This window comes from Myotis brandtii, unplaced genomic scaffold (genome assembly GCF_000412655.1).
Source record: "Myotis brandtii unplaced genomic scaffold, ASM41265v1 scaffold4, whole genome shotgun sequence".
NCBI classification, from domain to species: domain Eukaryota; kingdom Metazoa; phylum Chordata; class Mammalia; order Chiroptera; family Vespertilionidae; genus Myotis; species Myotis brandtii.
In genome coordinates, this window is record NW_005365371.1 from 3,612,831 (window position 1) to 3,624,191 (window position 11,361).

Consider the following 11,361-nt stretch of genomic DNA (forward strand, 5'->3'; position numbering starts at 1 on the left):
TGTGCAGGAGGCAGCTGATCGATGTTTCTCTCTCATCAATGTTTCTAACTCTATTCTTCTCCCTTCCTCTCTGTAAAAAATCAATAAAATATATTAAAAAATAATATCTTGTATTCTAGTATTTATTTTAAAAGGGTTGTTGATATATATACAGTAGGAAGGGCCATTCTATGATCTAGAATCATGTAAACTAGTGAATCTAGTGACCTTTGTATGCTTTGGTCTGCAGGTGGTTATAAATTGACAAATCCTGAGTTAAGGCCTGACTAAACAAATGGGGCTATTTCTAAAGTCCTCAGATAAGAACAGTTCAAGCTGATCATGGGAGCCCCACTGACATTTGCTAAGAAATTTTTATTCCCAAACTGTTGAACTGATCACTTCTTTGATCCTGAGAGTGTCTGACTGAAGGAAGCCTTACATCCTTCCATGATAAATTAAAGGTTTGTGTCAGTCCCTAAAAAACATCTATGTATTTGTCAGGGTCATCTGAGAACGTTTGTAAATCCATCTTAATTTGTCTTAAGTTTTGTATGGAAAACCATACTTGGACCCGAGTGGGTCCGAACTCTCCCCCTGCCACTGCCTGGAGAGCGCAGAGGGTAGCCGGGGGTCTGGGTGGCCCGAGTCCCCTAGGGTCTAGGTGGGACTGGTCCTTCTGGGGGTCCTGGATAAGGAGGACAAGATGGCTCTGGTGTTCTTGGTGGGCCAGTAGGCCCCGTCACTTTCTTAGGGGTTTCTGACTCTCTAGTATTGCTTTGGGTCAGTGCTGTCAAGAGCCAGGGTTCAATTTTTCACCACTGACATAATTTCTGATTGTGCTGAGCACATGGCTAATGGCTGCTGCCCAAAAATGGAGGATCCGGGGCAAGATGGAGGGCGTAGCCCTCACCCTTTCAATGTCAATCCCTAAAAAACATCTATGTATCTGTCAGGGTCATCTGAGAATGTTTGTAAATCCATCTTAATTTGCCTTAAGTTTTGTATGGAAAACCATCCTTGGACCCAGATGGGTCCGGACTCTCCCCCTGCCACTGCCTGGAGAGCGCAGAGGGTAGCCGGGGGTCTGGGTGGCCCGAGGCTCCTAGGGTCTAGGTGGGACTGGCCCTTCTGGGGGTCCTGGATAAGGAGGACAAGATGGCCCTGGTGTTCTTGGTGGGCCAGTAGGCCCCGTCACTTTCTTAGGGGTTTCTGACTCTCTAGTATTGCTTTGGGTCAGTGCTGTCAAGAGCCAGGGTTCAATTTTTCACCACTGACATAATTTCTGATTGTTTCTTAAAGCAAAGAAGGCTTGAATATATGAGATTTCAGAGTACTTCTCTTCCCTCCTACAGAAAAGATTTAATTGCAAGATGGTATTATAGTTAACACTTCCCTTTGGGGGCCGTGTCTCTCCATCTGCAAGCTTATATTGTGGCCACACTTGAGTAAGCTTTCTCTTTCTTTTTTGTGGACCATAAAAATCCCAGTTCCTCTAAATGCAATCTAGGGGGGTGCTGACCTTAGTGGCAAAGCACCATATATAGTTATTACAATATTATGTACTGCATTCCCTATGCTGTGCTTTATATCCCCGTGACTATTTTGTAAATACCAATCTGTGTTTCTCAATCCCTTCACATTTTTCACCAACACAACCCTCCTCTCATCTGGCAACCCTATGTTTGTTCTCTGTATCTATGAGTCTACTTCTGTTTTGTTTGTTTATTTATTTTGTCCCTTAGATTCCATATAAGTGAAATCATATGGTATTTGTCTTTCTCTGTCTGACTTATTTCATATAGTGTAATATCCTCTAGGTCCATCCATGTTGTCCCAAAAGGTTTCATTCTTTTTTATGGCCAAGTAATATCCTATTGTGTCACTGTGTTTATCAGGCCCATTCCACCCAGGTAGTAACTGAAGGCAGGCAGTTAATAGCAGCCCCATGGGCAGATGGTAATGAGAGGTGAAACGCAACTTCAATCCATACCCTCGAACTCCAAGCCCTATGCTTTGCCTTCACACAAAAAAGTTTAGATTTTTAAAAAGTGTAATTACATATGTAAATGAATTTTCTTTAAAATATCAGAACATTACCGATTCGTCTAAAATCTATTTGCCCATCACTTTCAATCCTTGTCCCTGTCTCCACCTCCTCAAGGGTTACTGTTTATGGATTTGTGGTTGGCAGTTAGACAGATGTGAGCAGAGCAAGGAGGATGGGCCAGGTACAGAAAGTCACCAGGATGGAAAGCCCTGGGTGCCTAGCAGAAGAAAAAAGACATGGAGACTGACTTTGAAGCTAAGAAGAGCCCCTTATAGCCAGGTACCTTGCTTGGTCACGTGGTTCATGGCAGTCTTCTCAGATAAGAAATGAAGGTTGCTTTCCTGAGAGATGGCAAGAAAGGAACCTCAAGACATTTTGGGAACCTCAAGGACTTGAGGGCCTGGCCGGTGTGGCTCACCAGGAACCAAGAGGTCACAGTTCAATTCCCGGTCAGAGCACATGGGTTGCAGGCTCGATCCCCTGTAGGGGTGCGTGCAGGAGGCAGCCAATCAGTGACGTTCCTCTTTCACCGATGTTTCTATCTCTTCCTCTCCTTTCCTCTCTCTGTAAAAACAAAACATTTTTTATTTTTTAAAAAAATATTTTTATTGATTTTAGAAAGGAAGAGAGAGGCAAGGACTTGAGGGCCTGGCCGGTGTGGCTCACCAGGAACCAAGAGGTCACCAGGTCAATTCCAGGTCAGAACACATGCCTGGGTTGCAGGCTCCATCCCCTGTAGGGGTGTGTGCAGGAGGCAGCCAATCAGTGACGTTCCTCTTTCATTGATGTTTCTATCTCTTCCTCTCCTTTCCTCTCTCTGTAAAAATAAAACATTTTTTATTTTTTAAAATATTTTTATTGATTTTAGAAAGGAAGAGAGAGGGTGAGATAGAAACATCAATGATGAGAGAGAATCATTGATTGACTGCCTCCTGCATGCCCCACACTGAGGATGCTCAACCACTGAGCCATGCCAGCTGAGCAATAAAAACATTATTTTTATTTTTTTTAAGAACTTGAGGAATTCACCCAACTCTCTAAGTAATACAGGCAAACTTGATGGCAAATAGGTGGCTGGCTTCTTTGCTCTGAAGGGCTAATTAAAACTCAATAATGAGATTCCAGCCAAACAGAATTTTAAAAGCCTATATGATCAATTGCTATTCTTATTGTGTTTATGCAAATAATCAGGCCAAATTGAAACTAGACTTAATACAGTAAATAAGTTGGTCTTAATTTGGCTCTTTAATATAAATGAGGGAGATTTTAGGGGGAAAATGTGTTTTAGACTCCAATTATTTCAAAGTTTTCTTTTTTATCTATGAATTGAAATAAATCCTGAATTTATCTAGTTTTCTTAAATATTTGGTTACAACCCTCCAAAATAATGTTTCATTGTTTTCCATCCTTTGACTTGGGATTAGTGAGAACTAAACAGTTTTTTTCCTCCCTTGGACCATTTGTCATAATTCTTACTGTGTTAGCTTTTGCCTAATAATAGTAAGATTTTTAACACCGTTTGTCTCTACCGTGTTACAAATGTTCGGGGCAGGGGGGAGAAATCGAATAGTGGAGACTAGCTATAGTTATAATAAACATTAATCATGTTCTGTTAACCGGGATTGTTTTGTTCTGATTAAAGAAAGCACGTTCTAACTTGGCTGGGACCTGGGAGTTAACCTGGAAATGCCATCCACCCTCCTTATCTGAGAGCTGCCTATTATCCTAGAAAGATAATAACCTTCTTGCCCAAACAATGGAGGTGCCCACCTTTGCATGGCCTATAATCTGTAACCATTATACCATTTGTATTCCTTTTGCAAGCACATTTAGAGAATTCTCCCTGTTGAGACAAACCTGGTTTGTTCCTTTTGTTCCCTGTATTCCACCACCCCTGCCATCCTTGATGGATCCTGCCTCTGTGGATAGCTCCCTGCTTACGCCCCACTTCCTACTGCTTCTGAGGCTGGGGCTTTGCTGAGCAGACGTCAGGAAGGTCTCCTGGGCTCACAGACTTCCTCAGCTGAAGAGGCCAGAATCATGGGGAGCTGACTTTGAACGTAGGGCCACCCACAGACCCTAACTGTCTGGGTTCAAGATCAAGGACTCTCCCAGGCCACCTGCTGCCGTAGCAGGAAGGCTGAGCAGTGCTTGCTTGGCCTTTAGTCCTCCCTGCTGGGCCAGCCCCCTCACCTGTTTGCCAACAGAACCGGGGAGTAGTAAAAGATGAAAAGAGAAGTAAAATAAACACGATAAATAGACTAAAGGTTACAGAACAAAATGGCAGCAGTAAAACAATAAAAACAAACCAAATGACTACAGTGCAAATACACAAACATGAAGAGATTAAACCCCTTTGGAAAGGGCCTTGATCTAAATTAAGACTCACCGAGAACAAGGCCTGACGCTGGAGACAGGGAGCACTTCCCTAGGGGAGCACGCCCTCTTTCTTGCAGGGATTCATTCTTCCTGGTGGAATTGAGTCTGGATTCCTTCATGAATTTCTCCCAGATCTGTGAGTACACGTTTGACTCACCTGGAAAGATTTAAAACAAACAATTTCCCAGTGGTTGGGGGTAAATCAGTTGCAGAGGGTGGGGTCGGGGGTGGGAGGATAGAGAAATCAATGAATTAACACTACACTGGTTTATAGTGTTTGCTGATTTTCATGCTATAAATACTTTGACCAGCCCAATTTTAAGCTGCTAATGGCTTGAAAATTAATTCATGGAGTATTTAAAACAATGCCACCACATTTAGAAACTCTTTGTAGCTTTTCTCATTTTACAAGAATTTCCAATATACATCATGATCTCTGAAAAAACAGCCAATCAAAATTTAATAAATTATTTATGGCCAAAGAATTTATAAAGCAACTTTCTTAAAATCCTTTCAAACAACCTTACAACAAAAAATATTTGGCCCTGGCCAGGTAGCTCGGGTCATTTCGTGCACCAAAAAAGGTAGTGAGTTCGATTCCCAGTCAGGGTACATACCTAGGTTTCAGGTTTGATCCCTTATCCGGCATGTATGGGAGGCAACTGATCAATGTTTCTCTCCCACATCGATGTTTCTCTGTCGATCTGTTCCCCCACCCCCACTTCCTCCCCTCTAAAATCAATAAAATAACCTCTGGTGAGGATTAAAATATATATATAAATGTGGGCTGCCGGCATGTTGTACTATGCTTGCTATGATGTGTGGGAAGCTTCTGCAGGGAAATTTCCAGGGTCCACAGAGGGAGCAGTAGAGGAGGGGTCTGGATTGGCCGGAGGTGCACAAGGGAAGCACCACTGACTACAGAAACCCTCTGCAGGACGCGCCGAGTCCGCTGAGTGCTTTCAAGGGAAAGGAAACGGGTTCCTAAAGGTAAAGCAACTTGCTCAAGGTCACATGGCAGGTCTCAAGAAGCAGATCTCTTTCCAAAATACACTGGAGCCCACCTCGTGCCATCTAAGGCCTCAGCTCAGTCTGGAACCTTTAAAGTGCAGGTACCCCTCCACCCCTTCCCCTCCGTTCTTGACCCTCAGCCACGCCCAGCAGCTGCTGACCAGGCAGATCTCACTTCAGCCTTGAGTGCCCTCAGCCTCCTGACACCCAGGAGAAAGCTTAAATTACCCGCCTCCCAGCACGGCTCCCAGACAGAAGAGGTGCTCGTGGGGGCAAGAGTAGGGGAAGCCAGGAAAGCTTTCAGGCTTGTGGTTTAGGAGCCAGAGCGGCTGATACCTAGGGCAGGCCCACACCATGGGAGCTGCTCCCTGCAGCCAGGGGTTATCCAATCCCTGAAGTCAGCCAGGCAGGGTGGAAGTCCCCTTGGGGAAAGTGTTCCCACAAAGGAGTGGAGCCATCCCCTCAACCTCCGCAGGGAGCCACGCCCCAGGGACTCCTTACAGCTCAGCCCTTTCACTGGCAAAGCTACAGCTTCCACCTTCCTGCCCCTGCACGGAGCAGCATGGTCTCAGTAGGAGTGAGCCCAGGCAGAAGGAAATAGTCAATGCCCTCAAGTGTCAGCTACTCTGGCCAGCGCTGGGCTTGCTCAGTGCGGTAGGGCCTGGGGAGGTATCCCCAAATAGCCCTCAGGGCAGCCTGCAAGTCCTGGCGTCCAAGGTCAGACATTGCCACTAAGAATCCAGAAGAGGTTCTGTTCTTCTACCCTCCTTGGCAGCTGCCCTCAGGCAGGCCAGCTGGGCAGAGCCGGGGAGGAAGAAAGGGCAGGCTCCCTGTGCTCTGGTGAGGGTGTCTGGTCCCCGAGGCAACCTCTCTTGTCTCTAAAATTATATGTGGATGTGTAGCTCTCCATTTATCAAGAAGACAAAAATAAAAGACAAAGAGGCCAGGAGCGAGATGTGTGGTATGTGCATGTGTGTGTGATTTATGCGCCACATGATGTGGGGAGGGGACCTGACTCAGTGTGCGTGACAGGAAGGTGGTTTTGAGGGGGAGGAGAAGATTAACCAAAGAAAATGGGAAATTGAGATCAGAATAGAGAAGGGAATTGAAAAATTGGGCACATCATGCGTGGTCAGAGAATGGTAAGGACCCAAGAGCTCAAAAAGGTCTGACAACCCCGGGTGGTGTGGCTCAGTGGATGGAGCGTCATCCCATGGACCAAGAGGTCCCAGGTTCAATTCTCAGTCAGGTTGCGGGCTCACAGTAGGGAGGCAGCCAATCCATGTGTCTCTCTCATTGATCTTCTCTCTCTCCCTCCTGATCCCTTCCTCTCTATCTAAAAATCAATAAAAACTTTTTTTTTTTTAAGATTTGACAAAAGCCTGAATAAGGAGAGAAGCCCTCCAGCACCAAGAGTCCCCCAAGGGCCTGAGGGCACCCCTCCCACACACCAGAGTGGAAGCTGAAGAACGTGTAAATATGGTCGCAAGCAACAGAAAACCTGACTTGCAGGCACCTGAACAAACAGAGGTTTCTTTGTCTCACACAGAAAATCTGAAAGTGGGCTGGGGCTGGTGTTAGCAGTGTCAGGACTGGCATCTCCGAGGTTCTCTTGGCCTTTCTCTGTGGAAATATAGTTGCTGCCGTTTCAAATATCAGGAATCTTTTCAAAGTAGGAAGAAAGAGAAGGGAACTGTGCCAGAGAGCCTGGCCTCGGCCAGCACTGGTCACATGGTCTCCCCTGGTGGCAAGATAGACTGGGAGAGCAGAGTGCAGGGTTCCGTGAGTGAGGAAGAAGGGAAAATGGATATTGGGGAAGCAACCGAGAACCAGAGAAGCAAGACAGAGTGCCAAGCATTTTTGGTAAAGACTAAATTAATATTCCAACGTTGAGTTCAGAGAGTCTCCCGACAACAGTGAGGCCCACGTTGGGAATGGCAGTCCCAAACCCCAAAGTCTAGCTCCTTGTGGCAAGTCTCGATCATCACTGATTGCCTCAATCTTCGTAGCAATCCATGAAGTAGGAGCTATTGTTTTTCCCACACTGCAGACAGGAGAGGAGAGCTTCACACTTGGCACATCCCTCTTTGCAGAAATACATCCGGGTCAAGAATCTACAGGCTCCGACCCACATACTCCTCAGCTTTTTGGTCCTAAACTATTATCTCCGGCTCTCCTCTGGATCGGAACAGCAGGAAAGAGGCCTTTGAAATTGTTGCATGGGCCTGGAGCTGAAATACAACGACGGCCTAGGTGTTCTCTCTAAGGAGGAAAGGTCAAGGGGTCCAAACTACAGGACCCGCAATATGCTAGGGGAGGAAAGGTCATCCTGGGGCCGAGGTCTCACCCTACAATTGATTGTCCTTTGCTAGGCACCCAGGACTTTCCACCCTGGTGACCTTCTGTACCTGGCCCATCGTCCTGGCTCTGCTCATGTCTGCCTAACTGCCTGCAACAAAATCAGACCTGCATTCAAATCACTGTTCTTCTACCTGTCAGTGTGCAGCCTTGGGCAAGGTACCAAGCTCTCTGGGTCCCTGAACAAGTACCTCCTTCAGAGGTTGTGGGTTTACACAGGAGATGGTGGGTTAGAGCTCACAGCTCAGTGCCTACACACAGCAAGTGTTCAATAATATCCGTGCCTTTCCAGAGATGAAGCAATGTGGACATTTAGCCAGGAACCAGCTCCGGTTTTGCATAAACCAACATGACATTATTGCCCAAGCACTTTCCTGGTAAAATCTAACTCTTTCTATTCAGGAATCACTTGCTTTGTTTTCTTTTGCCGCTAAAAACCTGATGTGGTTTGACGTCCTCAGTGGTTACTTCAACCAACATTGATAGAGCATCTACCAAGCGCCAGGCACTCTGCCACTTGGAGGCCTGGTCCTTGCCTTCTAGGGGTTTGCAATCTATTTTTAGAAAGGCACGTGTAGGCAATGATGTTCCAACCAGGCAGGGTGTGGTGAGAGACGTGGATAACTCGAAGTGGTGGCCTCCAGAGGTGGCAAAGCTACCTTGGTGTGGCAAGGTCTTGTCATTCCTTCTCCAGGGAGCAGAGCTGCAGGGTTGCCATAGAAGAGGCACATCAGGACCAGCTACCTAACTTGTGAGACCCCTCGTGTAAATATTCAGAATTTCAGAGACAACAGAGCCTTCAACTAAGTGTGGGGCCCTCTGAGCACAGGGCCGGTGACCGCACAGGTTGCATGCCCATGCAGTCAGCCCTGAGTGCTGCCATTCCATGACCCTCCTGCTGGCCTCTCAGGTCCTACAGAGAGGGCAGCTGCCGCCTCTGGGAGATTCAGGCACAGGGCAGACCCTGTGGGAGATGGCCACAAGCCTCCTCCAGGCTAGTGGTTAGGCAGGAAGTTAGACATGAGTGGCTGGGGTGGGGCCTGCTCTGGGGTCCTGAACAGGGGTCGTACCAACATTGCCTTCAGACCGCCTCTCTATGGGCCGCCCAGCAGCCAGTGGACCACCAGCGGGCAGGTTTGGAACCAGCTGGTTCTTGGCGCAAGCTCAGAGGAAAACGACATGACCTCAATGCGACCTTACAAGGGTCCTGAACTAATTATAATAAAAATTGCATTGTGGTTTTGACCCCCCCCCACCCCCCTGTGGGTTTTTGGTATGCATTATGGGTAAGGCATGCATAAAAGAAACATAGTTATATAACCCTTTTCTGTCAATCATCCTTGAATGAAAATGAAAGTCTCCACCCAGAAAATCCCTCTTTTAAACTATATAACCCAGGAGTTTGGGGCCATTGTCTCTCCACTGGCTCACTCTTTACTGGACTATATTTTCAGTAAATCCCAGTTTGCTTTACTTTCATTTTCGTTGACCTTCAAATCTTTTCTGGGTCGATGAGAAGAGCTGAGGTCCCAGCCTGTAACCCCACTCAGTAACACAGTGACCATGCGTCATGGCTCCCCACTTCTGCCTGAGGAAAGTCACCAGGGGTGACCATGGGTTTCCACAAGCCAGGAAGGGAGGCAGTTTCCCCGGCGTGAGAGAGAGAGTCTCAGGCGTTGACAATGGCCTATCCCTCACTGTGTCTTCTGTCTCGCCACTAACCACCAGCAGAAGGTTCAAAGGCCAGGAAAAGAGATGGGAGCTACTGATGTTACTAATTCCAAAAGGGAAGTCCTAGAGACCTGCTGGTCCCACAGACAGATGCCATGGACAGAAAGCAAAATAGGATGAATAATAAATTCTGTTGTACACATAAATATTTACGATAGGCACCAGCATAGAAGTGAGATGTCAAGTGACATTCTGGGGCTGGTTGGGCCCTCCAGAGGTCGGCTAGGCCATCCCTCTGCCTCCAGCTATTTCAAAGCAAATGCAGGAAGTTCTGTGATGTGGAGCATCCCTGGGCATCGACCATGAAGGAGGCTATCTCGCAGGTCTGTCTGGAGATGCACAGCGTTAAGGTTGCTGTGCCCCACCTACTGCCCTGCTGCCCACTTATGTCCTATGTGACCTTCCTCGGGGCCCAAGAACAGATGCCAGTCAATGTCAGTGCCCCAGTTTGAACAGGGACCACCATTTTATGCACAGCCTTTGGGATGAGCTCTCACTGGGGATAACCCAGTCCCACGCCTCCTGCTTCAGCCCAGAGACCAGACCAGGAAGATGTAAGTATAGGCATGGGATTCTCCTGGCCGTGATGCAGAAGCAAAGAAGCCGTTAGTGTGCCACGGCGAACTCTGCTGTGCCTGCCAGGCCAGGCCTGAATGCACCCCTTTAGAGCCCTTGGTTACCGGGTGTTTACAAACCCTCTGCAGCTCAAGCTCTGGCACGAGGCCTTTGAAATGAGCTTAGGGTGCGTGGCCAGGCCCTTCCAGTGGGGTCCAGGGTGATGGATCACAGCCGGGGCAGGTCTCCTGGCTGGACCACAAGCTCCAAGGAGGCTGGAACTGCCTAATGAGGCTCAGCATAACCTCGATGCAATGCGCCCAGGAATCAGCGCCTGGCACTCAGAGGGAACAGGCAAACTTTCAGCTGCTCTGTCCTCTTTTAAAAATGACAGTTTTTGACTCTATAAAAGAAATAACATCGGCTGGGATGTAGAGAAATTGGAACCTTTGTGCACTGTTGGGGGAATGTAGCAAAGAAGCCGTTAGTGTGCCACGGCGAACTCTGCTGTGCCTGCCAGGCCAGGCCTGAATGCACCCCTTTAGAGCCCTTGGTTACCGGGTGTTTACAAACCCTCTGCAGCTCAAGCTCTGGCACGAGGCCTTTGAAATGAGCTTAGGGTGCGTGGCCAGGCCCTTCCAGTGGGGTCCAGGGTGATGGATCACAGCCGGGGCAGGTCTCCTGGCTGGACCACAAGCTCCAAGGAGGCTGGAACTGCCTAATGAGGCTCAGCATAACCTCGATGCAATGCGCCCAGGAATCAGCGCCTGGCACTCAGAGGGAACAGGCAAACTTTCAGCTGCTCTGTCCTCTTTTAAAAATGACAGTTTTTGACTCTATAAAAGAAATAACATCGGCTGGGATGTAGAGAAATTGGAACCTTTGTGCACTGTTGGGGGAATGTAAAATGGTACAGCCACTATGAAAAACAGTATGGAGTTTCCTCAAAAAAATTAAAAATAAAATCATCATATGATCTAGCAATTCCATTTCTGAATATAGATCCAAAAGAATTGAAAATAAGGTCTGGAAGAGATATTTGCTCATAGTAGAATTATTCACAATAGCCACAAAATTATCAACCCAATTGTCTATCTATAGATGAATAGATAAAATTCTGTATATACAGATAATGGAATATTATTCAGCCTTAAAAAGGAATGAAATTATGAACCATGCTACAACATAGATGAATCAAACTATATAATAAAAGCCTAATATGCAAATTGTCCCCTTGGGCGGTCGTTGGACCAGGAGACCAGGAGTTTGACCGCTTGCTATGACGTGTGCTGACCACC

The 11,361-nt window shown here is 47.1% G+C and overlaps 1 pseudogene; it reads left to right on the top strand.

Annotated features, from left to right (window-relative positions):
- The first annotated feature begins 9,810 nt into the window (after positions 1 to 9,810).
- LOC106727281 overlaps positions 9,811 to 11,361 on the top strand; it is a 5,783-nt pseudogene continuing 4,232 nt past the window's right edge.